The sequence below is a fragment of the Heloderma suspectum genome, chromosome 6, assembly GCF_057233095.1.
Source record: "Heloderma suspectum isolate Gila_16-S chromosome 6, 16-S_ref, whole genome shotgun sequence".
Classification (NCBI taxonomy): Eukaryota; Metazoa; Chordata; class Lepidosauria; order Squamata; family Helodermatidae; genus Heloderma; species Heloderma suspectum.
This window is the reverse complement of record NC_139463.1, coordinates 24,857,254-24,879,743: the sequence shown is the minus strand read 5'-3', so window position 1 is coordinate 24,879,743 and position 22,490 is coordinate 24,857,254. Positions and strand designations below refer to the sequence as shown.

General features: G+C 47.7%; 1 protein-coding gene across 4 annotated transcripts in view; it reads right to left on the bottom strand.

Annotated features, from left to right (window-relative positions):
- Window positions 1–22,490, bottom strand: part of PKNOX2 (PBX/knotted 1 homeobox 2) — a 531,025-nt gene that overhangs the window by 392,961 nt on the left and 115,574 nt on the right. For 2 of the 4 annotated variants that reach the window (XM_084803819.1, XM_084803820.1), the window contains exon 3: window positions 2,835–2,944. The exons of the other annotated variants lie outside the window; for them this stretch is intronic. The gene's annotated coding sequence lies outside the window, so the exon portion shown is untranslated. The remainder of the gene's footprint in view (window positions 1–2,834; window positions 2,945–22,490) is intronic. 4 annotated transcript variants of the gene reach the window in all.

Here is a 22,490-nt window from a genome sequence, read left to right as displayed (position 1 = left end):
GCCATTGGCAAATTGGTAACTGCCGGATAGAGCTGAACCTAATGCCAGCCCTGCATCACACAAATGCAAGCTCACTATAACACACTCCAACTGTTTCCCTTTTCTGGGACTCGTTCCCAATTCATTTGTTTTTGTGAAAGCACACATCACATTGGGCTTGCTTTTGTGCAAGGGATGTCGGAGAATTTCTCCACGAATCTCCGGGAGGCCGAATGCCAATGCATTCGGCCCCCCGAAATTGGTGGAGAAACGGTCCGCCCCCCCTGCCCCCCCTGGATGGGACTTATTTTGTCGAATGTCCCTGGCGGCGGCGGCTCCCGGCAGTGGTTCGGCAGCGGCCGGTCTTCCGACCATTTCCAAGTAAAACCCCCCCCCCCAAAACAAATGTGATGTGTGCTTTCACAAATCTTTACGTAGCCTATCACGGCTAGATTTTCAAAAAACACCGTGATAGGCTACGTAAATGTTTACGTAGCCTATCACGGCTGACTTTGGGGGAAAAAAGCACGTACGCAAATGGCGGCGCCCATGGGCGCCGCCATTTGCATTCCTTATTATTTGCAAATAGCGTTGCCCTTATTTTCGCCGTAGTCTACGTAAATGTTTACGTAGACTACACGTGCCCAAATAAGGAACACAAATGGCGGCGCCCATGGGCGCCGCCATTTGCATATGCGCTTTTTTTTCCCCAAAGTCAGCTGTGATACCGTGAACATTTACGGTAGCCTATCACGGCTGACTGCAGGGATGCAAACGGCGGCGGCTATGGCCACCGCCATTTGCGTCCCGGCAGGAGACGAGATTTGCGGCCGGAGGGACAGGGCGCCTCCCACCCCGCCCAGAATCCAACAGCAGGGAGTGGAGCACATTGGTGGAGCAAGAACCACACAGATCCAGTTTGGTGTACTGATTCGAGTGTCGAACTAGGACTGGGGAGTCCAGGTTCAGATCCCAGCTCATGCAATGGCCTTGGGCCAGTCACTAACTCTCAGCCTAACCTACGTACCTCACAGGGTCATTGGCAGTATAAAATGGAGCAGAGGACCATATATGCCACCTTGAGCTCATTGGAGCAAAGGAAGGATATAAATACGATAAATACGTAAATAAAGTCAGTGACTGGGTTAAAATTGACCACCGCTTTATTAACTGGAGCTTTACACAATAGTTGGACGTGGCATGGACAAATGTCCAGTTCCCTGTCACTTGGAATGCTGACAGAGATGCCCCCTCAACTCATCTTCTAGAAGAAAGACATCAGGGGGATGGAAGGCCCAGTAGACTTATGACAATCACAGTGCAGGCTGCTATCATGACCACCGTTGCCTAATAAATAAATAGTTTAGATCAAGAAGGTTAATTCTGTTTTCTGGACTCCTTGGGGGGAGCTCACACATGACTCCAAGACAGAAATGTCAACAAATGACTCAAATGGCAGTGGAGTCATTCCTGATCCAAACTCCAGAGCTTAACGGAGCTTTCACATCCGACATCGCCACAGCACATTGCAGCAGGGCCGCTTCCCATACATAGGCTAAGCTGCTTATCATCACATAGTGTTGAATGATCGGGGAACTGAAACTCAAGTGGGGTGCATGCATGTGGCATTCACCCTGAATCAGACACAACCACTAACACCAGGGTCGGCTTCAAGGGTAGGACACCTGCCAAGGGCCCACACTACAGCAAGGCCCCACTGACAGGAGGCCCCTGGAGTTGCTCCTCCTCTTCACCATGGCAACCTGCTTGTTCGCCCACCTCTCACTCTGGCCCAGACAATGGTGGTGGTGAGAAGGAGGAGCAGGAGATGCCACTGCCTGCCTACTCACTGGCTCTCTGCCTGTCAAGCCAGCAAGTGGTAGCAATGATAAGAGGATGAGGAGTAAGAACAGTGGTGAGAAGGTAGACTGACTAAGGGAGGGGGCCCATTGGGGATGTCTTGCCCAAGGGCCTTCCCAAACCTGGCGCCAGCACTGCTCAGTGGTAGAGCGTACAGCCTTGCATGCAGCAGCTACCTAGGCAAGTTCAACATGATCTCCTCCATGCTGGGAATAGCCATAGTGATTGCATTTGGCCAGTGTGAATGATGAACTTACTAACATCCACGCATTTCTTTATAAACAGGGTAAAAAGAACTTGAGATTCAACAAATTCAGACATGGGAGACAGGGAAACGGACAGATTCATCCATCCCTACTCATAACTGACATGTTGCCTAGTTTGTACTTGAGCATCCATCCTCAAATACAATGTATCATGGGAGGAGTAGCCCTCACTCTGCATGGGAGATCATTCTTCTTCTCTCCCCCTCCCACCATCCAGCCCATAGCCTCCCAGTGCCACAAATTGTTCATATAACCCCCACGCATACACACTCTGGGCCCTGCTTCTCACTGACCCATTGTTCAAAGCAACGCCTTAAACAGCTCATATTTTGTTAATTGTACAAGCCTAATGGAGGAATGTATTGGCAAGAAGGGGTAATGGCCGTCAGGCCGGCAATAAAACAAAATTAATGGTCTGTAGGAAGAAATCATGTCCACTTAATATCAGCTTTGAAACTCTAATAAAATAATGGGATACCAGTGGCAGCAAGCCTCTCTCTCTCTCTCCCCCTCTCTCTCTCACTCACTCATACACACGAGTGCATGCAGATTGCTTACACCACATTAAATCACTTATAAAGCAGACCCCATGCAGTTGACGCTCACAAGATCCTCCGGGGAACATAGCAGACCAGAAACATTTAGTGTAAGGATCATTACCAACAAGCACAGCGGTAGTAACACCCACAAGATCCAGCCCAGAGGCAACAGAGGAAAAAACACACACACCAGGAATAGCGTATGAGGTCTTCATCAGTGCTTCTCCAGCCCTTTCAAAAACACTGCACAGGTGTGCCATTGGTCTGTCATCCGCAAAGCCAGCTCCTCAGTATGCACATCTGGGGAGAGATGGGCAGGAGAGAGAAGGGAAATCCTTTCTACATGGCCGCAGCGTGATTGAATCGTGGGTTATTCGGGATGCAATACTTAAAGTCCAGTGTTTGGCAAGATGGAGAAGAGAACCTTCCAGCAACTCTGCCCCTTGAGATCACCAATCAAATGGAGATATGTAGTAAGAAAAAACATCACCCCCCTGCATAGCCAGCTGCTATACCTCCTTCTGTGGTCACATCAAATTAGCATTAAATTAATAGCAAGACTAGAAAGATTGTGCTACTGCCACTGATTAAGGGCTATTGTGATTGGTCCATGTATTTACTTTATATACATTGGAGCTTTGCAGAAGCGTGTCAAAGACTGTACTTCTTGCAGATTATGACCTTTGGGTCTCTTGACCCGCTTTCTCTCTCTATGCATATTTGTGTGTATGTATGCACACGAGATAAAAATGTGTGCACTATCTCAGGGGACAAAGGAAGTGGCCATATTCCAGGTCAGACTATTTTTTTCCCATGTAACCCAGTGGCCATTGCCAAAAAAAAGAGGACAAGATTCGCATAACATTTGCATGGGCTAATTTATAGGTTTATAACTTATAGGTTTATAGGTTTACAGTATATACTGTACTTAGAGAGGCAAACTTAGGAATTATGACTATAATTTAAATAGAAATGTAATACATCCCACCAGTCTGGAGAAGACTGTGACCAGATGGGCTGTGCGCCTGCCGGCTCAGTCTGCTATCCAGGTGCTCACCATTGATGGGCAAGCTCAAGCTGCTCTCCCTTTTTATGGTTCTTTATTTTTAAACTGGACTTTAGCTGGATGGCCTTTCAAATAGAGGATGCCTTCAAATAGTGGACTGTCATCCATACAGGGGAATAAATTAAAGTGGTGCTCAAATAGGGATGGACGGACTCACCTGTGTCTGTGCCACACAGTACTCGCCAACCCCCCACTGGCCGCCTGCCCCTGTTTGGCTCCCTGGATGTAGCGGCGCATGGTCTGTGGGTGCCCAGCAAGCGGCGCATGGCTACCTGACCCCGCAGCGAGCCACCATTTTGCATAAAAATGGCGGCTTGGGTTTTTGTATAAAAGGCCTCTCACATAAATGGTGGCTGTAAAGGGGCTATTTACATGACATTACAGGCGTGAATGGACCATTCACATCTGTAATCTTCTGTAAATGGCCACTTTACAGCCACCATTTATGTAAAAGGATTTTTACAAAAAAAACACCCTGAGCTGCTATTATTATGCAAAACGGTGGCTCGCTGAGGGGTCGTGCAGCCACTCACCTGGTGCCTGCAGACCATGTGGTGGTTCATCGAGCGGGGGGGGGGGAGTGGTGCTGTCCACAGAATGGAATCTGGGAGACCAAGCAGGGGGGAGTCTACCAGAATCCCCCCCCCTCGGACTCCTGCAAAATACTTATGTGTAAAAGGACACTTAAAATTTGGTACACAATTTGTGAGCAGAGAAATGGGGGGACAATTTCACCACATTTCTCTTATACAAGGAGAAATTCTCAACAGTTCCTCATAGGTAGAGCTCACCATTGGCAGGAAGCACAGCTTCTTTCTTTTTTCCTAAGGGTTTTTGCCTTTTGCGCTGCAACTGCAAATGGCAACAGCATCAACTGTGTTGTAGGGATGTCAGAGAATTCCACAATGGATCTCGGTGAGGCCGAATGCCAGTGCATTTGGCCCCCCGAAATCCATCGCAGAATGACCTGCTGCCCCCCGCGGATCCCCCCCGGGATGAGACTTACCTGGGGCAGATGTTTCAGACAGCGGTGGCTCCAGCAGCAGTTTCGGCGGTCTCGCCTGCCGCCGCCGCCATTTGCAGTCTGTGTTTTTTCTTTTTCTTTTCCCCCATAGATGTGATAGGCTACGTAAAGACTTACGTAGCCTATCACGTCTGGGTAAAAAAAACAACAACACGCGTACGCAAATGGCGGTGGCTATGGCCACCGCCATTTGTGTTCCTTATTTTTTGCCGTCTTAGTCTACGTAAATATTTATGTAAACTAAGACGAAGACAAGAAAGGGGAACGCAAATAGTGCCCAGTACGCTATTTGCGTTCCCCTTTCTTTTCTTTGTCTTAGTCTATGTAAATATTTACGTAGACTAAGGCGGCAAAAAATAAGGAACGCAAATGGCGGCGGCCGTAGCCGCCGCCATTTGAGTACGCTTTTTTTTTTTTTAACCCAGAGCCCTCCACGGCCGGAAATCTGGCTGCGGATGGCCCTGGCCTGGGCCTGGCCGGCTGCTCCGCAGAGCCGCCACGGGGCACAGCCGGCCATTGAGGATTCCGGGGGGGAGGACCGGATCGCCTCCCCCCCGTCGAGGATTCCAGGGGGAAGGACGGAACGCCTCCCCCCCCCATGAACAGAATCCACGAAAAGGTAAGTGACTTTCGTACATCCCTACTGTGTTGGCAGACTGGCCCCCATTTTCTATCCACCACAACACAGGGGTGAGTATTGTGTCCAGCTCCAGGGAAGAGATAGAGCTGGTGCTGTGCCAAAAGCTGGTTTGCCAGCTACAGCCTCTCCTGGACAGGGATAGCTTGGTCACGGTGGTACAGGCATTAGTAACCTCAAGACTGGATTGCTGCAATGCACTCAACGTGGGGCTTCCCTTGAGGCTGGTCTGGAAGCTGGAGCTAATGCAGAATGCAGCAGCTTGGCTGTTGTCGGGAGATGCCCCTTTTCAGCACGTAACTCCTTTGTTGAGGGAACTGCACTGGCTGCCTTTTCGCTACTGGGCCAGATTTATGGGATTAGTACTAGTGTACAAAGCTCTAAACAACTTGGGACCAGGATACCTGAGAGAGCGCCTTTTTCTTTACCAACCTGCCCAATCATTGGATGGCTTGCTCCTGGTGGTTCCACATGGACCTATGGCCTGGATAGAGTCCACGAGGAAAAGAGACTTCAGTGTGGTGGCCCCCTCCCTGTGGAATTCCCTGCCTTTGGAGGTCAGGCAGATGCCAATGTTGTGTTGCTTTCGGCGCCTCCTGGAGACATTGCTATTTTGAGAGGCCTTCCATGAGTGACCAGCTGCAGTTTATTAAGTTCAGAATCTGTTCTTTTAAAATGTTTTGTTTTAATTATGGGGTTTTATTCTTTTATCTTGTTCACCACTCCAAAATCTTTGATGCGGAACAGCCTATAAATATTGTAAACAAACAAACAAACAAACAAAAATCCAATTTCCTGAAAGTTTTCTTCCCCTATGAAAGAGGTTTCCATTGTTCTGCCTCATTTGCAGGGCATTTTATAATTTATTTTATGGTGCTTTTGAACTTACCTAACTACTGCAAGGTGGCCAAGGATGTTTTGATGTGTAACAGAAAGGGGAGACACACACATCTCTCCATTGCTCTGCAGTCTCCCAGGCTGGCTGTGCTTCCTGATCCAAAAAAAGCCCTATGGGAGAAATTACCTTGTGATGGCTTCCCCTGGGCTTTAATTGAAGTGCAGGGAATTGGGGACACTACAGTCTGCTGGAGAGATGATTAGTAGGGATGTACAAATCCCCTTACCTGGGCTCTGCAGCGGGGGGAGGTGATCCGTTCCTCCACCCGGAATCCTTGCTGGTTTCCGGGTGGAGGAACAGATCACCTCCCCCCTCTGCAGAGCCCCCTGAAGAGCCCAGGTAAGGGGATTCGTACATCCCTACTAATCATCTCGGATCATTACGGATGGCAATGGCGGCCATAGCGCTTGTGGAATGAAGCCGCCGGCGAGGAGGATTCGGCTCCATGCTGATCCGGTGGGAGGCGGAGGTGAGTGGGAATGTTCCGCCACAGACTCTGGAGGCCGAATTCCCTGGAATTCGGCCTCATTGGAGTCTGTGGTGGAATTTTCCGCCATCCCTAATGATTAGACAATGAGAAACAGGACCTTTGCACACAGTATCAGAGGCAGTATGCCTCTATGCACCAGTTGCTGGGGAACATGGGTGGGAAGGTGCTGTTGCACTCATGTCCTGCTTGTGGGTTTCCTGAGGGCATCTGGTTGGCCACTGTGTGGACAAAACGCTGGACTAGATGGACCTTGGTCTGATCCAGCAGGGCACTTCTTACCAGGGATGTACGAAAGTCACTTACCTTTTCGAAGGGTGACATTCGTGGTGGGGGGAGGTGCTCTGTCCCTCCCCCCGAAATTCTCTCCAGCTGGCTCCGCTCCACAGAGATTCTGCGGAGCCACTGGCCGGGGCCACTCGCAGCCGGACATCCGGCCGCTGGGCAGCCTGCAGGGATGCAAATGGCGGTGGCCGTAGCCACTGCCATTTGCATCCCTGTATTTTGCCGTGATAGGCTACGTAAATATTTACGTAGCCTATCACGGCAAAAAAAGAGAAAAAAACAGCAGACGCAAATGGCGGTGGCTACGGCAGCCACCATTTGCGTTCCCTTTTTTTTGCCGTTTTAGCCTATGTAAATATTTACGTAGGCTATTACAGCAAAAAAAAAGGGGAACGTAAATGGTGTAGTGGCCGCCATTTGCATTCTTTTTTTTTTTTTTGCCGTAATAGGCTATGTAATTATTTACGTAGGCTAAAACGGCAAAAAAAAAAGGGGAACGCAAATGGCGGCCACCGTAGCCGCTGCCATTTGCATCCACTGTTTTTTTCCTCTTTTTTTGCCATGATAGGCTACGTAAATACTTATGTAGCCTATCACGGCCTCCGCAGGGATGCAAATGTCATCCCTGCGTTAGCTGTGATAGGCTACATAATTATTTACATAGCCTATCATGGCTATAATGAGGAAGTGAATGGCAGCTGCAGGCGCGGCCATCACTCACAAGTCAGCGCGGACGGCAGCAGGTAAGTGCTCCATTTTGCGCGCCTTTCGTGGGGTGGGGGGGTGGGGGGCTTCGTTCCGCCAGAGATTTCGGGGGGCCGAATGCACTGGCATTTGGCCTCACCGAGATCTGTGGTGGAATTCTCTGAGATCCCTACTTCATACATTCTTACTGCTCAGACACCTCCTAGGTAAGATAAGCACAAGGAACCCAAACCCAGCCCATGAGAATTTATCTGAAATTTTCTTCACCACTGATTTTCTAAAGCAATTTCTTCTCCATCAAATTGAATGAGAATGGCCATATGAGCTGGGGGAGAAATTCCTGGCACAATACTAGAATAAATACTGTCCTAAACGGTGGGGGCTGGTGGTTCTGATGTCAGTGGGGCGGTGAATCCAGTCCGGCTTTCAGTTGTTACTCCAAAGGAGCTATCCAAGGTGATAAGCACCCTGGATAGCTCCTTTACAGTTCTGACTGACACCTGTAGCTGATTCACTGCCCCACTGATATTGAAGCCACCAGCCTCCAATGGTCCTAAGGTGTTGCCCACTCTATGGACTAGCAGCTCTCAACGGCTCAGGCCAGAGATCTTTCCCTGATCCCTTTTTTAAACTGGAGATTACAGAATCTGAACCTGAGACTCTCTGCATGGAAAGCGGGTGCTCTCAAATGGAGCTATGGTCCTTCACCAAAACACTTCATTCATCTAATGAGCTGTGTTCTGGTCATAAGAAAAGTCCTGCTGGATCAGAGCAAAGCTCCATTTATACCAGCATCTTGCTTCCAACTTGCAGGGCATGAAGGCAGAAAAGAAAAGAAAAGTAAAGTAAAGAAAAGAAAAAACATTCCCAGTGGATGATTGTGACCAGTAAAGGAAAAAGAATTAAAATATTTAAAATGAAAATATACCAATAGAACCGTGGCTGATTGTTTGAGAAAAGCTTCTTTAAATAAAAATGTCCCTAGCAGAGGCCAAAAACAAAGCAATGTTTGTGCCTGCCTGACTTCAGCTGACAGGGAATTCCACAGGGCCTGCATACCAGAAGTGGACTCTAACGGACCACAGGGCCATGTGGAACCACCAGGAGACAGTGTGGTGCAGTGGTTAGAGTGTTGGACTGGGACTCGGGAACTCCAGGTTCCAGTTACCACTCAAGCCATGACTTTCACTGGGTGACTTTGAGCCAGTCACTGACTCTCTGCTTAACCTACCTCACAGGGCTGTTGTGACGATACAATAGAGGGGAGGAGGACCATGGAAGAGGAAAAAAGGTGGGACATAAATGCAGTAGTAAATAAATGAATGAATACATACATAGGGAGAAGGTTCTTTCTCAGATATCCTGATCCCAAGCTGTCTAGGGCTTTATAGAACTAGAACAAAACTTGAAACCCAGTAGCAGAGAGGCAGCCAGTGCCGTTCCCTAACTGAAGGGGTTACATGCTGAAAGGGGCAGAGCAGAGCCCCCAACAAAAGCAGAGCTGCTGCATTCTGCATTAGCTGCAGCTTCTGGACCAGCCTTAAGGGCAGTCCCACATAGCCCCATGTTCAGCGGTATAGATGAATACAGCTGCCCCTACGGAAAATGCACACCAAGGTAAGTTACCAAGCAGCGGCCACAAAACCAGAAGGGAATCCCCAACCACACAGAGTCTTACATGTTTTTAAAAAGGCAATAACATCAATGGCGTGTGTATCCTTATTGTTAAATTGCAACTGGAACCTTTCTGGATATATACCATCTCTGGGTCACAATGGCATGTTCCATGTCGTAGAAGTGGTGGCAATGAAATTGCTGAAGCCAGGAGTTTCGACACTTTCCCTCTCTCTTCCATGCAATCTCAGACAATAAAGCGAAATCTCAGTCGCATTTTAGTCGTCGGTTAGATTGCATGCCACCCTTTCCCTAAGGCACCTGGAGCCTTCCAGATGTGTTGGACTACAGCCCCCATCATGTTGGCTGTGGATGGTAAGGACTGCAGTCTGACACATCTTGAGGTTGAGAAAGGCTGGTATACAGGCATATTTCTTCATTCCCACTGTCGGCTCTGGTCAAACATTTTTTTTAAACAATTCCAAAACTAGTTTCCCTGGGATAGAAGTGGGATGAGCACACATACTACAAACAGTGATCCCTCTTTCGAACTGCCTCCAAATCTGGGGCAAAGAAAGAAAAAAGAATGAGGATCTCCAGTCAAAGGTACTATAGCTAGCACACAGACAGTAGACTGATTCTCTCTCCACTTCCTTGATAAGAAACTCCTCTTAACCTGGCACTTCAATGATAGGGAACATTAATTTATGCAGAGGATTTTATCAAGTCTATATGGTGATAATGATTCACTTCCTTGAGAAGGTTGTGGGGAAAAAAAAAAAATTACCAAGAGTGGGGGGAATTAGATTGATTCCACTGGAGAACAGCTGCTTTTAACAAGCTAACTAAATAGGGAACATAAAAGCAAATAACTACACGATTCAGCCTTGAGAAATCCAAGAAAAGTAGGTATATAATTAACCCTATATACTAACAGTGAACACATTCTCCATGGGGCAATCCTTATGCAGGCAAAAGAGCACTATCCATGCACAGAGGGAGGTATCAGAAGACAAGGGGAACCCCAAGGGTTGCAGACGTACAACACAATATTCAGGATCAAGAAGTCTAAAGGCGCAATCCTATGCAAGTTTAGACAGAAAAACAGTCCTACAACTCCCAGCATACCCCAGCTAGTCCTACAACTCCCAGCATGCCCCAGCCAACATGGCTGGCTGGGGCATGCTGGGAGTTGTAGGGCTTTTTCTGTCTAAACATGCATAGGATTGTGACTTAAGTAGGGACAAAACACGAACTAGCCCAATTAGGACTGAGCATGCTCAGTAGACATGGAATGCTGAATGTGTGGAACAGGAAACTGGCAGGGTGAGGGCAAATGAAATGGAGTATCCCAGAAGAGGGGTGACTGGCTGCAACCCTGAATTCGAGCACTCTATACTGCAACGTTTGGTTGCAGGACTCACTTGCACCCAGATTATACCCATGTGCAACGTTAGGAATGACTCATATCCCTTTCAAACCTGGCAGTATAAAATTAAACACAAGGGCTCAGTGAGGGGCCACAGCTCAGTGCGATAGAGCATATGCTTGGCATGCAGAAGGTCCCAACTTTGATCCCCAGTTTCTGCAGGTAAGGCAAGGAAAGAATCCCGCAGGAAAACCTCGGGAGCCATTGCTGCCAGTCAAGTGTTGACACTTGGTCCTAGATGGACCCAGGGTCTGACTCAGTAGAAGGCAGCTTCCTATGTTCCTATGCTGTTCTATAACTTGGAGGTATAGCATCTGCTTTGCATTCAGAAGATCTCATTGGTGGAATCAGTTTTTTCCCCAATTTCCCAAATTTGTGGAAATGTGCACTTGCACAAATGTGCAACCTCCCACCAACGTGCTGATCCCATGCTCATTTTCATGGTTTAGCCTATGGGGGAAATGCACATTTTCAGCTGGTGTTTTTTCATTTTATGTATTTAAGGTAAAGGTGTCCCCAACCAGTCGTGTGTGTCCGACTCTAGGGTGTGGTGCTCATCTCCATTTCTAAGCCGAAGAGCCAGCGCTGTCCGAAGACGCTTCCGTGGTCATGTGGCCGGCATGACTGAACACCGAGGTGCACGGAACGCTGTTACCTTTCCCGCCGAAGCGGTACCTATTTATCTACTTGCAATTTCTTGCTTTCGAACTGCTAGGTTGGCAGAAGCTGGGACTGAAGACGGGAGCTCATTCTGTCACGCAGCACTCGGGTCTCAAACTGCTGTCCTACCGACCTTCCAGTCTGCAGTTCAGCATCTTAACCACTAAGTATTTATCTACAACTAAATTTGCGTAAAATTTAGGGATGTATGAAACACCTACCTGGCTCCGTGCCGGGCAATCCGCGGTGGGGGGGAGGCGCTCCGTCCCTCCCCCCGGAATCCTTGACAAGGGGGGAAGCGATCCGGTCCTCCCCCCTGGAATCCGGCCTGGCCGGCTCCGCTCCGCGGCCAAGCCACAGAGCCACCAGCCAGCTCCGGCTGCCCGCAGCTGGACATCTGGCCACTGGGCAGCCCTGCAGGGATGCAAATGGTGGCTGTCGTAGCCGCCACCATTTGCATCCCTGTATTGAGCCGTGATAGGCTATGTAAATATTTAGCCTATCACAGAAGGGGGGAAAAACCCAGTGTACACAAATGGCAGTAGCCGCCGCCATTTGCGTACGCTGGGTTTTTTCCCCCCTGCCATGATAGGCTATGTAAATACTTACATAGCCTATCACGGCCTCCGCAGGGATGCAAATGGCGTCCCTGTGTTAGCCATAATAGGCTACGTAAGTATTTACGTAGCCTATCACAGCTATGAAGACGAAGCGAATGGCGGCCGCAGGACGGCCGCCATTCACAAAGCAGCGTGGACGGGAGCAGGTAAGTGCTCTGTTTCGCACACCTTTTGTTGGTTGGGGGCGGCGGGGACTTCGTCTTGCATGCCTTTCGTGGGTTGGGGGGGCAGGGGCTTCATTCCGCGACGGATTTTGGGGGGCGAATGCACTGGCATTCGGCCTCACCGAGATCCGTCGCAGAATTCTCTGACATCCCTAGTAAAATTCCAGAAAATTAAAATTTAAAAAACGGTCCACAGGCCCATGGAATCCATGCGACTTTGGAATAGCCAGTCCACTGCAGAATCCACAGGTCAGATTCATAGAAACCTGAACGCATTCAATTTTGTTGCAGATTTCTCCAACATCCCTAAGTAGGAGATAGTTTCCTATATTCTTAAGGTGCTTGCACCAGATACTGTATTCATGGTGGTGGTGGTGGGGAATTAACCATGCCCAACAAGGTAACTGAGGGGGCCCTTTTTTTTTTTTCCCCATACGCACGTTCTTGCTTTAACCCACAGGGAAACCATGACAGTGAGCACATTCCAAAGAAACTTGTACATGTGTGCCAAATGCCCTGCAAGTTGTTATAAAAGTAGCAAATAGGGATGGGAAGATGAGAAATGTTTGAGATTCTCTGAACATTCTCTTGCAGCTCGTCTCATTCCCGATTCCCATTCTGAATCGCAGCTCACTCTGCTCGAATGGGAAAACTGCACAAATTGAGCTGTGATGAAATGTGAAGTTTCCCCAAATGTCCTAATTTGCATGACTTTCCTCCATAGACTAATGAGGGGCCAATTCAGTCTATAGTGAGTGACCTCTGACAGCCTTGCAGAGGGGGGTGTTCTGGTGGACAGGAGAGGGAGGGGAAGAGAGAACCCAGGAGTAGGGATACTGGAGAAATTTGAGATGGACTAAAATGAGCTTAGATTTCTAAGAATCCAACCTGCGGAATGTGCTGCAGTGCGACCCCACCCCCTTCCGCCAGGCCGTGCAGAGTCTGTAGACTTTTGGATTTTTTTTTACTTTCCTGAAATGTACGCATATCTATTCATAGGAAAATACACACGTTTCTGCTGGAGCAAAGTGGAATGGAATGGGGACAATAAGTTAAATTATTATGAAACCTCTTACGTAATATTTGCATATTTTTCCACATGATGAAGAAAAATCTGCATCCGTCTGTGAGCAGATAATGGAACAAAAGGTGCCTGACAATCCATGGAACACAGATGGAGTGGATTTTACACAGTTCGTACCCAGAATCCACAAAATCCTAGGGCCTCTCCATTACACGTCCTCACCCACCACTGCTAAGTGAGCTAGATGAGCTCAGAGGCCTCTCAGGGGCGACAGTGGATTCTGGAACTGATCAGGCGCACATCCTTCCCGCAATCCCAGATCATGTTACACTAATGGCCTAGCCAGCATTAGCTGGGTGAGTGCAAGTATGAATGGGTGAGTAGATCCAGGGAATAATGTCTATTTCATTGCATAGCTTAATTTGGGGCTGCATAGCCATAGTTGGAACTGTATAGTCAGTTCTTTGGGGGCCGCATAGCCAAGGCATATCCACTGTCAATTTGGGAATGTAAGTTCATTTCTGGGTCTTCCAATAAATCTAACTTTCCTTCTAAACTTGGTGTACTTAACTCCACTTCTGTAAAGTTCTGTGGTTTCCAGGCCTGATCAACTGAGAAATCACCAGGTTTTTTGGTAACAAGTGTGTCAGTTGGTTCTTTTTTTCAGTTTAGAGGGAGAATGGGAGGCAAAATTGCTTCCATTGTTCCTCCCGCCTGGCTGGCAGCAGACTGACAAGGCATAGGATTTTGAGAAGCCTCCAAGATTGGGAGCTTCCCTCTAGCAGGAGCACAATCCATAGGACTGCACCCTCAGACATCAATACAACCCATTTTATGCAACAACTGATGCATAAGAAGCCCATTGTACACCTTTATCTTATTTATTTAAAATATGTCTTGGCTGCCTTTCATAGATCATAGAATAGTAGGGTTGGAAGGGGCCTACAAGGCCATCGAGTCCAACCCCCTGCTCAATGCAGGAATCCAAGTCAGAGCATCCCTGACAAATGGCTGTCCAGCCTCGTCTTGAAGGCCTCCAGTGTGGGAGAGCCCACCACCTCCCCAGGTAATTGGTTCCATTGCCGTATTGCTCTGACACTCAGGAAGTTTTTCCTGATGTTCAGTCGGAATCTGGCTTCCTGTAACTTGAGCCCATTATTCCGTGTCCTGCACTCTGGGATGATCAAGAAGAGATCCTGGCCTTCTTCTCTGTGACAACCTTTCAAGTACTTGAAGAGCGCTATCATATCTCCCCTCAGTCTTCTCTTCTCAAGGCTAAACATGCCCAGTTCTTTCAGTCTCTCTTCATAGGGCTTTGTTTCCAGTCCCCTGATCATCTTTGTTGCCCTCCTTTGAACCCTCTCCAGCTTGTCTGCATCCTTCTTAAAGTGTGGTGCCCAGAACTGGACACAGTACTCCAGATGAGGCCTAACCAGTGCTGAGTAGAGGGGAACTAGTACTTCCCGGGATTTGGAAGCGATGCTTCTATGAATGCAGCCCAAAATAGCATTTGCCTTTTTTGCAGCCACATCACATTGTTGGCTCATATTCAGATTGTGATCGACGACAATTCCAAGATCCTTCTCGCTCGTAGTGTGGTTGAGCCACGTATCCCCCATCTTGTAACTGTGCATTTGGTTTCTTTTTCCTAGGTGCAGAACTTGGCATTTGTCCCTATTAAATGCCATTCTGTTGTTTTCTGCCCAGCACTCCAGTCTATCCAGATCACTTTGAATTTTGTTTCTGTCTTCCAAAGTATTAGCTATCCCTCCCAATTTTGTGTCATCTGCAAATTTGATCAGCATTCCCTGCACCTCCTCCTCCAAGTCATTAATAAAAATATTGAAGAGCACTGGGCCCAGGACTGAGCCCTGCGGTACCCCACTCGTTACCTCTCCCCAGCTTGAGAAGGTCCCATTGATAAGCACTCTTTGAGTCCGATTCTGTAGCCAAGTGTGGATCCACTGGATCGTTGTTTCATCTAGCCCACTTCGAGCTAGTTTGCTCATCAGGATATCATGGGGCACTTTGTCGAAAGCTTTGCTGAAGTCGAGGTATATGATGTCTACAGCATTCCCACGGTCTACAAGGGAGGTGACTTGATCAAAAAATGAGATCAGATTTGTCTGGCAGGACTTGTTTTTGACAAATCCATGTTGGCTTCGAGTAATCACTGCATTGTTGTCAAGGTGCTTCCAGATGGATTGCTTTATGATCTGCTCCAGAATTTTCCCAGGGATTGATGTCAGACTGACTGGTCTGTAGTTCCCAGGTTCCTCCTTTTTACCCTTTTTGAAGATAGGGACAACGTTAGCCCTCCTCCAGTCATCTGGCACTTCCCCGGTCCTCCATGATTTCTCAAAGAGAATAGACAGCGGTTCTGAGAGCTCTTCTGCCAGTTCCTTTATGACTCTAGGATGCAGTTCATCTGGCCCTGGAGATTTGAACTCATTCAAAGTAATGAGGTGTTCCTTGACCATATGCCTGTCGATCTCAAGCTGCAATCCTGCCCCTTCAGCCTGTACTTCGCCTTTGCCAGGGGGGTCATAGACCCTCTTTTGGGAGAAGACTGAGCCAAAGTAGGAATTGAGCACCTCTGCCTTTTCTTTGTCATCTGTTATCATTTTGCCATCCTTATTTAATAGCTGAACAACCATTTCTTTCCTCTGCCTTTTACTATGCACGTAGCTGAAGAAAGCCTTTTTGTTGTTTTTAGCATCCCTCGCTAACCTCACCTCGTTCTCCGCTTTAGCCTTCCTGACGCCATCCCTGCAATTCTGTGCTACCTGCCTGTACTCTTCCTTTGTTACTTGGCCTTCTTTCCACTTCCTATATGTGTCCTTTTTTGTTTTCAGGTCATCCCTAAGCTTTTTGTGAAGCCACATTGGCTTCTTCTGTTGTCTTCCACCTTTTCTTCTTGTTGGAATTGTTTGTGATTGTGCCTTGAGAATTTCCTTTTTTAAAAGTTCCCACCCATCTTGGACTCCTTTTCTCGCTAGCATTGCTTGCCATGGGACCTTACTGATCATTGTTCTGAGTTTATTAAAATCAGCTTTCCTAAAATCCAGGGTACGCGTTTGAGTACACTCGGCTTTTGCTTCCCTTAGAACCAAAAACTCAAGTACAACATGGTCGCTTTCCCCCAGAGTTCCTGTAACTGCTACTTTATCCACTAAGTCATCTCTGTTGGTTAGGATCAAGTCAAGGATAGCCGATCCTCTAGTTCCTTCCTCTACTTTCTGTAGGAGGAAGTTATCCGCCACACAAGTCAGGAATTTCCTGGAGGGGCCATGTTTTGCAGAATTTGTCTCCCAACAAATATCGGGGAAATTGAAGTCCCCCATTACTACTACATCATGCTTCCTTAAAACATTGGCTATTTGCTTTTCAAAAGTTTCATCCTTGGCTTCTCCTTGATTGGGTGGCCGGTAGTAGACTCCGACCACCAGGTTCCTTTTATTCTTTGCTCCATTTATTTCAACCCAGATGCTCTCGATGGGGCTACCAAGCTCCTCCTCCTGTATTTCTGTGCAGAGATATGTATTTTTCACATACAGTGCAACCCCGCCTCCCTTTCTGTTCCTCCTGTTCTTTTTGAACAAGTTATATCCTTCAACTGCTGTATTCCAGTCATGAGAGTCATCCCACCAAGTCTCAGTTATACCTATCAAGTCATAATTTCCCTCCTGTATTAAGAGTTCAAGTTCATTCTGTTTGTTTCCCATACTCTGGGCATTAGTATATAGACATCGAAGACCATGTGCTTCATAGTCTGGCTTTCTTCCTACATGTGTCTGAAGACTATTATTGGGCGCTATCAGCGCTGTTCTCTCCATTGCAGTGCATGCGCCTACGTCCATTGTTACCCCCAACATTACATCTCCCTTCCCCGTAGGATTCAGTTTAAAGCCCTCCTGATGAAGTTCTTCATGCTGTGTCCAAACACATTCTTCCCAGCCTTTGTGAGGTGCAACCCATCCCTAGCCAACAGCCCATCTTCCAGGAAGTATAGCCCGTGGTCCCAGAATCCAAATCTCTCTCGTCGGCACCACCTTCGTAGCCAGTCATTCACCCGGAGTATTTTTCGTTCCCTTTCTATCCCTCTTCTAACTACTGGAAGGATGGATGAGAAAACTATCTGGGCCCCAAAGTTCTTGAGTTTCCTTCCCAAAGCTTCAAAGTCTGACGTGATCTCTTCGTAGCTCCGCTTGGCGGTATCATTTGTTCCCACATGGATGAGAAGAAAGGGATACCTGTCAGTGGGCTTTATGAGTGCAGGCAACCTTTCAGTCACGTCTCTAATCCGTCCTCCCGGGAGACAACATACCTGGCGAGTCCACGGGTCTTCGCGACATACTTGGGTCTCGATCCCACGCAGCAAGGAGTCTCCCACTACTACCACTCTTCTCTTCTTCTTCTTGTAGGCCTGGGTTTCATCGCCTCTGTTTGACTGACCTTTAGCCTCTTGCTCACTCTCATGCAGGTTCCCCTGTGATTCTTCCTCTGCAGGCTGTCCTCCAGTCTCATCTGCAAGTACCTGGAATCGGTTCCACAGCTCCACCGCTTCCACTGGAAGCGGTGGGCAGAAGCCTTCAAATGCCTGGGAGCAGAGGTGCTGGTCTTAACTTTGAAAGTCATAAATTGCTTATGATCCAGCTACCTAAGGGATGGCTAGAGAAGGATGAGAACTTTGTTTCAGTTCAGTTTTGATAAGAATTTACTATAATTCACAAGATTCTCCATATAGCGATCAAAAAGTATTTGAGGTTTTTTTTTAAATGAATGTGGGACAAACTGAAACTGGCAAATTCATCCATGCAGGCCCAGGGCTTTGAGTGCTTTGCTCTTAAAGGTCTGGGGCTGAATCTACACATAGCAGTTATACCGTTATCATAACTATTGGTACACATGACACCAGTGGACACCAGTAGTTAATGATAATGGTATGATAATGGTATAACTGCCATGTGTAGATTCAGCCTGGATTTTAATCTCAGTACATTCAACCATCCCCTTCATGGATCACTGCCTTGTCCATGGGGTCACGAAGAGTCGGACACGACTGAACGACTGAACAACAACAACAACATTCAACCATCTTAGTGCTTAATTAGGGTTGCCGCTAGGGGTGCACGAAAGTCACTTACCTGGTCTCGCAGCTTGCTCTGCGGTGGGGGGGAGGTGCTTCGCTGCTCCCCCCGAAGTTCAGGCTGGGGGGGGAGGCTTCCCGCCTCGCCCGGCCGAAATTCAGGCAGGGGAGAAGCACCCCATCTCCCCAGCCGTGAACTTCAAAAGAAAAAAAAAAACGCCCCTGTGATAGGCTACGTAACGATTAACGTAGCCTATCACAGCTGACTTTGCAAATCTAGCCGTGATAGGCTACGTTAATCGTTACGTAGCCTATCACAGGGGCATTGTGTTTTTTTTTACTTTGCTTGTAATGGCGGCAGCGGCAGCCGGTCAAAAGACCGGCTGCCGCCCCCGCCCCTGACAAAGACCTGCCGAACTGCCGCCGGGAGGGACATTCGTGAAAGGTAAGTCCCATCCCAGGGGGGGTGAGGGCGGGGGGGCAGAGAAGTTCTCCCCGAACAACCTTCGGAGGACTGGATGCATTGGCGCTCGGCCCCCTGAAGTTTCGGGGAGAAATTCTCCCCCATCCCTAGTTGCCACCTCTATATTTCTTGAGAGGCACCTCATCTTCAATAGTTATATGGCAGGCAGAAACACCATGATCCTCTCCATGCTGAGAATAGTTGTACCTATTGAATTTGGCTGGTGGAGATGGGTGAGAATTTCATTTCAGTTTGGAAATTCCGGGGGTTGGACTCGATGGTTTTATAGGCCCCTTCCAACCCTACTATTCTATGATTCTATGTTTTTGATAAGAATTTACCCAAAGTCACAAAGTTCTTCATATTCATGAGAGAAAGAACTTGAGATTTTAAATACATGAATGTGAAAAGGAAAATGTGCTCTGCGTTGCTGCAGCAGACTCAGCATGAAGGGCTAACCAAGAAGCAAGGTAATAAAGCCGGGAAAAGGTTAAAGCATAGGCAAGCAGTCAGATACATAGGGTCAGGCTGAGGCAGGAGCGGTTGAGACAGTGGGCAGAGGTCAAAACACAGTTAGGCAGTCAGATATGTTACACAGTCCAGAAGCATAGCCAAGAAGAAGTCCAAGGGTCAATAGCACGGAGCATCAATCACAGGGCAAGGTCTGGGAGGCAAGGTAGAAGGCACAGGAGCTAGAAAAATGGTGTTTCCAGCACTGGTTAAGCAGACAATGAAGGCTTGTAACATTCAAGCCTGCTGCCCCACCCATGGCTCAGCTGCAGTACATTAGAGCTGTGCATTAGAGCTTGTCAGAGACCTACTCATGAGGAGCCCTTTCCTCCTGAGTACATCTCTCCTGCAGCTTGGCGCTTTGACAAGGTTCCATGAGTTGGGCCTGCTTCCTCTGGCGCCGTCACTCCCTGGGACTTGGGGGTGCTCAGCCTCCTACTCTGAGGCAGAGCCCCCCTCTTCCCAAGCAGCTGGGAGCTCAGCAGGCTCCTCCGTGGGCTCAGGCCCCTGTTCTGGTGCAGGCCCTGGCAGGAACTGGGCATTATCCTCTGCTGAGCCTCTAACTCTTCCTCGAAGGAGGAGGAGGATTCCAGTGACAGACCTGAAGATCCTCAGTAACCACTTGGCTCATGATGAACATATCTAGTTATCAAGATCAGCAGGAGAGGTCATCCCGAGGATACTGTTATGTGCGGACGCCTGTTCATTGAGCATGCAGGAATGGTCTTTCTCCCGTGTTGCTCCCAAACTCTGGAATGTGCTCCCTCAAACTTGTTGCTCCCAAACTCTGGAATGTGCTCCACAGTGTGCTCCCTCAAGAATTATCTGAGGCCATCAACACATCTTGTGGTGTCAAATTCCATAAGTTAATTGTGTGCTGCGTGAAGAAGTACTTTCCTTTCATCTACCTTGAATGTATTGCCAATTGACTTCATTGTGTGACCCTGAGTTTTAGCATTGTGGAAGAGGAATTATAGGTTCTCCTCTATCCATTAAGGAATGGAGCAATACAAATAACAGTATGTGTTGTTTTTTTAAAAAAAATGGTATGCATTTAGTTAAGAACATGAGAACATAAGAAGAGCCATGCTGGATCAGACCAAGGGTCCATCTAGTCCAGCATTCTGTTCACAGAGTGAGTGGCCACCCAGCTGCCCACAGGAAACCAACAGGTAGGACATGACTGCAATAACACCCTCCCGCCCATGTTCCCAAGCAACGGATGTATATTGGCATACTGCCTCTGGTACTGCAGGGGGCATATTGCCATCAGGACTCATAGCCACTGACAGCCTTCTCCTCCAAGAATAGCTGACTCGAGGGAAAGATTCAGATGGGGAAACATTTGTTCGGTTCACATTTAATATGAATTTACTTCATTCACACCTCCCGAACCAGAATACAAACTGAAACACAGTTATATTTCAGTATTTTCACTTTTCCAAATTTTGTGTTGCAGCAGTTCTCCCATCCCCCTTCATGGATCACTGCCTTGTTGTGGCGAAGGGGCTTGCGTAACTCAGTGAAGCCATAAGCTATGCCGTGCAGGGCCACCCAAGACGGACAGGTCATGGCAGAGAGTTCTGACAAAATGTGGTCCACCGGAGAAGGAAATGGCAACCCACTCCAGTATTCTTGCCAAGAAAACCCCATGGAACGTATCACAAGGCTAAAAGATATGACGCCGGAAGATGAGCCCCTCAGGTCGGAAGGTGTCCAATATGCTACTGGGGAAGAGCAGAGGGTATTTCCAAGTAGCGCCAGAAAGAGTGAAGCGGCTGGGCCAAACCCGAAAGGACACTCAGCTGTGGATGTGTCTGGTGGTGAAAAAAAAATCCGATGCTGTAAAGAACAATATTGTTTAGGAACCTGGAATGTCAGATCAATGAATCAAGGTAAGCTGGAGGTGGTCAAACATGAGATGGCAAGATTGAACATCGACATCTTGGGAATCAGCGAACTAAAATGGACAGGCGTGGGCGAATTTAATTCAGGTGACCATCATATCTACTATTGTGGGCAAGAATCCCTTAGAAGAAATGGAGTAGCACTCATAGTCAACAAAAGGGTGGGAAAAGCAGTACTGGGGTACAATCTTAAAAATGATAGAATGATCTCAGTACGAATCCAAGGCAAACCATTCAACATCACAGTAATTCAAGTCTATGCCCCAACCACTGAGGCCGAAGAAGCTGAGGTTGATCGGTTCTATGAAGACCTACAACACCTTCTAGAACTAACACCAACAAAAGATGTGCTCTTCATCATAGGGGATTGGAATGCTAAAGTAGGAAGTCAAGAAATCACCGGGATAACAGGCAGGCATGGCCTTGGTGTACAAAATGAAGCAGGACAAAAGCTAATAGAGTTTTGCCAAGAGAACATGCTGATCATAGCAAACACTCTTTTCCAACAGCACAAGAGGCGACTCTACACATGGACGTCACCAGATGGTCAATATCGAAATCAGATTGATTATGTCCTTTGCAGCCAAAGATGGAGAAGCTCCATACAGTCAGTAAAAACAAGACCTGGAGCTGACTGTGGCTCAGATCATGAGCTGCTTCTTGCAAAATTTCGGCTTAAATTGAAGAACGTCGGGAAAACCACTAAACCATTCAGGTATGACCTAAATCATATCCCTGATGAATATACAGTGGAGGTGAGGAATAGATTTCAGGGATTAGACCTGATAGACAGAGTGCCTGAGGAACTATGGACGGAGGTCCGTAACATTGTTCAGGAGGCAGCAACGAAATCCATCCCAAAGAAAAAGAAATGCAAGAAAGCCAAGTGGCTGTCTGATGAGGCTTTACAAGTAGCTCACGAAAGAAGGGAAGCGAAAAGCAAGGGAGAAAGGGGAAGATATACCCAACTGAATGCAGAGTTCCAGAGAATAGCAAGGAGAGACAAGAAGGCCTTCTTAAATGAACAATGCAAAGAAATCGAGGAAAACAACAGAATGGGAAAGACTAGAGATCTCTTCAAGAAAATTGGAGATCTCAAGGGAACGTTTTGTGCAAAGACGGGCATGATAAAGGACAAAGAAGGCAGGGACCTAACAGAAGCAGATGAGATTAAGAAGAGGTGGCAAGAATACACAGAAGAACTATACAGGAAAGATCTGAATGTCCCTGATAGCCATGATAGTGCGGTCACTGAATTTGAGCT